The following is a 6,698-nucleotide window of genomic DNA, read 5'->3' as shown; positions in this document are numbered from 1 at the left end:
GCCACAGTGACACAAGAGGAAGAAACTCTGTATAAAAACTCAATTCATCAAAAAAAATAAAAAATAAAAAATAAAAAAAATAAAAAAATTCAAAATTTGCTTTTTTAAAATTATTATTCCTGTAGTTAAATTTGCTTTGCTGAAAAATGAGAGCATTCACCTTTACAAAATAATACACATCAACATACTGACAGAAACATTGTGCTCATCTCTGTGTAATTTTTTTTCTCTTGCATTATCTAAATGTTTTGAATTTCATCAGTGATATAAAAAGGTCAAACATCTTTGAGCTAGTGTTGTGAATTACATTTTTTTGTGTATGCACCAAATAATTTTTGCACCTTGACAGCAATCTCTAACTATTAGTGACAGGAGAATTCATATCACCATAATAATTTGTCATTGCCAGTCAGCATCCAAAGGAAACTTCCTCACAGACTCTTATAAAGAGTGATGTTAGTGCTGTGAACAGAAGAAGCTCCCATCAGTTCACCTTGAGCACCAACATGTTCTCTGTAGCTCTGCTGATGCTGTTTGTTGCTGAATCCTGGGAGTGTGACTGAGGCAGTGACACTGCAATTACATTTCTCCAAAACAAGTGCTGTAAATACGAAATGATTTCCCCTTGCTCCTCGAAACATTTATTTTATTGCTCATCAATTTATCAGTGATATATTTCAAGGTATTTAAACAGTCATCTGTAGTTCAAAAGGCAGTATAGACACTTATTATGCTGGGCACATAAAAACATTTATAGGCCCTAACATTACACAACATTTATTTGTGTTTTCAAACTATTTAACTTGACATGTATTCATGGTCAGACTCTGACAGAATCTGAACCAGTCATTCAAAAGTCTGGAGAATCTCACAGACGGATTTGTACAAGCTCTGGATTCTTATTCAGAGACTACCCTATGAACAGGCTGCCTTTATAAACATCCATCCATCCATCCATCCTCATCCGCTTTGTCCGGGGCCGGGTCGCGGGGGCAGCAGCCTAAGCAAAGAGGCCCAGACCTCCCTCTCCCCAGCCACCTCCTCCAGCTTATCCGGGGGAATACCAAGGCGTTCCCAGGCCAGCCGAGAGATATAATCTCTCCAGCGTGTCCTGGGTCTGCCCCGGGGCCTCCTCCCGGTGGGACATGCCTGGAACACCTCACCCAGGAGGCGCCCAGGGGGCATCCTTGTCAGATGCCCGAACCACCTCAGCTGGCTCCTTTCGATGTGGAGCAGCAGCTGCTCTACTCTGAGCCCCTCCCGGATGGCCGAACTTCTCACCCTATCTCTAAGGGAGAGGCCAGCCACCCTTCGGAGGAAGCTCATTTCTGCCGCTTGTATCCGCGATCTCGTTCTTTCGGTCACTACCCACAGCTCGTGGCCATAGGTGAGGGTAGGGACGTAGACCGACCGGTAAATTGAGAGCTTCGCTTTTACACTCAGCTCCCTCTTCACCACGACGGACCGGTGCAGCGTCCGCATTACTGCAGCTGCAGCCCCAATCCGTCTGTCGATCTCCGGCTCCCTTCTCCCATCACTCGCGAACAAGACCCCGAGATACTTGAACTCCTCCACTTGGGGCAGGAACTCATCCCCGACCCGGAGTGGGCACTCCACCCTTTTCCGGCTGAGAACCATGGCCTCAGATTTGGAGGTGCTGATCCTCATTCCCGCTGCTTCACACTCGGCTGCGAACCGTTCCAGTGCGAGCTGGAGGCCCTCACCCGATGAAGCCAACAGAACCACATCATCTGCAAAAATCAGAGATGAGATTCTGAGGCCACCAAAGCGAAAGCCCTCCGCCACTTGGCTGCGCCTAGAAATCCTGTCCATAAAAATTATGAACAGAACCGGTGACAAAGGGCAGCCCTGGCGGAGCCCATCACCCACCGGGAACGAGTCCGACTTATTGCCGGCAATGCGAACCAAGCTCTTGCAACGGTTGTATAGGGATCGAATGGCCCGTAGCAATGGGCCAGACACCCCATATTCCCGCAACACCTCCCACAGGACACCCCGAGGGACACGGTCGAATGCCTTCTCCAAGTCCACAAAACACATGTAGACTGGTTGGGCAAACTCCCATGCACCCTCAAGTATCCTGGAGAGGATAAAGAGCTGGTCCAGTGTTCCGCGACCAGGACGGAAACCGCATTGTTCCTCCTGTATCCGAGGTTCGACTAACGGACGAACTCTCCTTTCCAGCACCCTGGCATAGACTTTCCCAGGGAGGCTGAGGAGTGTGATCCCCCTGTAGTTGGAACACACCCTCCGGTCCCCTTTCTTAAAGATGGGGACCACCACCCCGGTCTGCCAGTCCACAGGTACTGCCCCTGATCTCCACGCAACATTGCAGAGGCGTGTCAACCAGGACAGCGCTACAACGTCCAGAGCCTTCAGGAACTCGGGGTGGACCTCATCAACACCAGGGGCTCTGCCACCAAGGAGTTGTTTAACTGCCTCAGTGACCTCGCCCCCGGAAATTGGCGGGTCATTCCCCTCATCCCCAGACTCTGCTTCCTCCTCGGAAGACGTGTCAGTGGGATTAAGGAGGTCCTCGAAGTATTCCTTCCACCGCCTGACAATTTTCTCAGTCGACGTCAGCAGCGCTCCGCCAGCACTATACACAGTGCAGGTAGAGCACCGCTTTCCCCTCCTGAGACGTCTGACGGTTTGCCAGAATCTCTTCGAGGCAGTCCGAAAGTCTTTTTCCATGGCCTCTCCGAACTCCTCCCACACCCGAGTTTTTGCTTCAGCCACTGCCCGAGCCGCATTCCGCTTGGCCTGTCGATACCTGTCGGCTGCCTCCGGAGTCCCACAGGCTAACCAAGCCCGATAGGACTCCTTCTTCAGCCTAGTGGCTCCCTTCACCTCTGGTGTCCACCATTTGGTTCGGGGATTACCACCACGGCAGGCACCAACCGCCTTGCGGCCGCAGCTCAATGCAGCAGCTTCGGCAATGGAGACGCTGAACATGGTCCATTCGGACCCCAGTCTCCCTCGGAATGCTGTTGAAGCTCTGCCGGAGGTGTGCGTTGAAGATCTCGCGGACTGGGGCCTCTGCTAGACGTTCCCAGCACACCCTCACTACGCGTTTAGGTGCACCAGGTCTGTCCAGCGTCTTCCCCCGCCACCTGATCCAACTCACCACCAGGTGGTGATCAGTTGACAGCTCAGCCCCTCTCTTTACCCGAGTGTCCAGAACATATGGTAGCAGGTCTGCTGATACGATTACAAAATCAATCATCGACCTACGGCCTAGAGCGTTCTGGTGCCACGTGCACTTATGGACACTCTTATGTTCGAACAGGGTGTTCGTTATGGCCAAACTGTGATTAGCACAGAAGTCCAATAACAGAGCACCGCTCGGGTTCAGATCAGGGAGGCCGTTCCTCCCAATCACGCCCCTCCAGGTCTCGCTGTCGTTACCCACGTGAGCATTGAAGTCTCCCAGCAGGACAACAGAGTCTCTAGGTGGAGCACCCTCCAGCACCCCCCCCCCCCCCCCCCAGGGACTCTAAGAAGGCTGGGTACTCTGAACTGCCACTCGGCGCATAAGCGCAGATGACAGACGACTATATCTAGCCGGTACCTCTCAACCTCACGCACTAACTCAGGCTCCTTCCCCACCAGAGAGGTGACATTCCATGTCCCTATTGCCAGTCTTGGCAGCCGGGGGTCAGACCGCCAGGGCCTCCGCTCCTGGCCGCCACCCGGCACACAATGCACCCGACCCCTATGGCGCCTCCTGCGGGTGGTGGGCCTACGGGAGGATGGGCCCATGTCTCCTCTTCGGGCTGTGCCCGGCCGGGCCCCATGGACTAAGGCCCGGCCACCAGACGCTCGCCCTCGGGCACCCTCCCCGGGCCTGGCTCCAGGGCGAGGCCCCGGTAACCCTATCCCGGGCAGGGTAAACTGTTCCCTCTGTGTCCTTTTCATAAGGGTCTTATGAATCGCTCTTTGTCTGGTCCCTCACCCAGGGCCAATTTGCCATGGGGGACCCTACCAGGGGGCAAAAGCCCCCAGACAACATAGCCCCTGGGATCCCTGTGACACACAAACCCCTCCACCACGATAAGGTAGCGATTCAAGGAGGAGGCCTTTATAAACACAGGAATAATAATAGTAATAATAATAATAATAATAATAATAATAATAATAATAATAATAATAATAATGAAATCTACACTCTTTTTATTATTGTGCTCCAGAGCCACAGTGACACATGAGGAATAAATGTTGTCCAAGTACATGGAAAACTTGCTTTCTGCAGTTTACATCAACATAAATAAATTAACTGCTGTTCAACATCAACAACATTGTGAAGAAATACCATCTGAAATGCATTAATCAGCATTAATTCAGTTCAGACTAAATAGAATTAATTTGGGTATTTTTATTATATATATTTTGTTCCACCATATGTGACTGATCAGTTAGTACAACATTCCTATAAAGAGGCACCAGTGCAATCTACAGTCCACCAAAAACCTGTGCAGATACTCTTGGATCAATAGACCAACAATTTCTCATTAAAAACAAAGTAGCATTTATATATGAGATATTTACATATGATAAAGAAAAAAAATCCAAAGGTGCTTAGAATAAGCATGTACTTCATAATTAAGAAATCTGGTAAATATGCTTTGCATTTTACTCAATGGGATTGATACAAAGTGATGCACTTGCAGACGGATATGTCAGCAGCATGCACAGACTAATACCAGAGCACTGTGCTGTGTGTTACTGTGCCAGATACACACACAACGACCAGCATAAATATGCACATACAAATGCACGCAATAAACTTTTTGTCAAACATGTTAGAAAATATTTTTACATTTCTACAAGAAATCTAAAAGTTTAAAATACTAAAATTGAACATGAATGAATCATATTATCATATCTTTTTCTTACTACTCAATGCCACAGTGTGATCTGTTTTCTCTTATAATCTGTCAGCATCCATCTGTATGCAAATCAAACTTCCCCACAGGCTGATATAAAGTCTGATATCATGCTGTCAGTCACAGAAGAAGATGAGAAGCTCCCGTCAGATCATCTTTAGTACCAACATGTTCTCTGTAGCTCTGCTGCTGCTGCTGGCTGCTGGATCCTGTGAGTCTCACTGAACACAAACACTATGATCACAGCACAGTGATTCTTACTTTTACTACATAAAACATGTTTTCTCCACAGGTGTGAAGTGTGAACAGCTGACACAGCCAGCCTCTGTTATTGTGCAGCCAGGTCAGCGTCTGACCATCACCTGTCAGGTCTCTTATTCTCTTGGCTGGTACACAGCTTGGATCCGACAGCCTGCAGGGAAAGGACTGGAGTGGATTGGGATGAAACATACTTCAACTTCATACTACAAAGATTCACTAAAGAACAAATTCAGCATTGACTTAGACACTTCAAGCAACACAGTAACTTTAAATGGACAGAATATGCAGCCTGAAGACACTGCTGTGTATTACTGTGCCAGAGAGTCACAGTAACACAAAACATCAGCAGACATGAACAAAAACCCCTCAGTGCAGAACATATTTGTAACATGAAGCCACCAGAGGAGGAGCTCTAAGACCAATAATAAATTTAAAGTGTGTTAAGGAAAAAAGGGGTCCCTATTCTTGATAGAAGGAGTGTTAGACAGAAATATTACTCGCAGCAGTTCAGCACCAGTTTACCATCTCCAGAGAAAACAGCAGAAAGGAGCTGAATCTGCAGATGGCATCAGAGGATTCTGCTGTTTATTCTTTTCCTCAAGAGTCATAGCAACACTGTGAAATCTAATTCATAAACATCATAATGCCAAGATCAAATAGTCTAATTTTGTATTCTTGTTTTTGCTTGGCTGTGGGCAAACACCCTCTTGTTCCTTATTCTGTCAGTGGTGTTTGGTTACTTTTTTATATAATTGTGTTTTGTATGGAAAACCCTTTTTGATACGTCCATCATTCACCATGTTGAGGATTAGTTTTTTGTTATGGAGTTTTGGATGCCTCATAAAATGTTTACTGCTGTAGTTCCTGTTTTTAAGCAACAGCTGATGTTGCAGTGAATCCACTTCCATCAACATGAGCTTTAACAGTAAAGATTCATAATGTTCCTATTGTTAATTACTGTATTACTTTATGCAGCACACATTTAAAAATGAATATATATGGAATTTTTTTTACTGATGTATCAGAAATAAATTGGTGTATAGATTTTGAGAGAAAAATGTTCGTCATTAAGTAACAAAAATAATAATCATTTGTAAATAAATATAATATTTGCTTAAATATTATATTGTAAGTGGTGTGCAGTTGTTTGTATGAGATGAAGTGTATTTTTCTTTAAGGAGGAGTTTATGCAAATTCAGATCTTTACACATGTGTTGCCAAATATAACAAAGGGACTGCAAGACTGGTTTTCATGACTGTAGACTGAGCAGAGAGACATGACTTTTACAATGAACTGTCCTGGGTTTACCTGTTTTTTTCTTATAGTGTCAGTTTACTGGGCTGGTAAGGACAGCACATTTCTCTGCAAACATTAAGATATGTTTGATAATAATTGATAATAATTATGTTTTTGTCTGTAGGTACTGAGGGTCAAACATTGACTGAGTCTGAATCAGTGATTAAAAGGCCTGGAGACTCACACAGACTGACCTGTACATACTCAGGGTTCAGTGGTGATATTCATGCTGC

General features: G+C 46.3%; 1 gene segment (V, D, J or C); it reads left to right on the top strand.

Annotated features, from left to right (window-relative positions):
- The first annotated feature begins 5,039 nt into the window (after nucleotides 1-5,039).
- Nucleotides 5,040-5,501, top strand: LOC308411397 (immunoglobulin heavy variable 4-38-2-like). The segment is given in 2 exons: nucleotides 5,040-5,118; nucleotides 5,200-5,501.
- The last annotated feature ends 1,197 nt before the right edge of the window (nucleotides 5,502-6,698 follow it).

Source organism: Rhamphochromis sp. 'chilingali' (assembly GCF_963969265.1).
Source record: "Rhamphochromis sp. 'chilingali' genome assembly, chromosome: 15".
Lineage (NCBI taxonomy): Eukaryota > Metazoa > Chordata > Actinopteri > Cichliformes > Cichlidae > Rhamphochromis > Rhamphochromis sp. 'chilingali'.
This window is presented reverse-complemented; position numbering and strand designations above follow the sequence as displayed.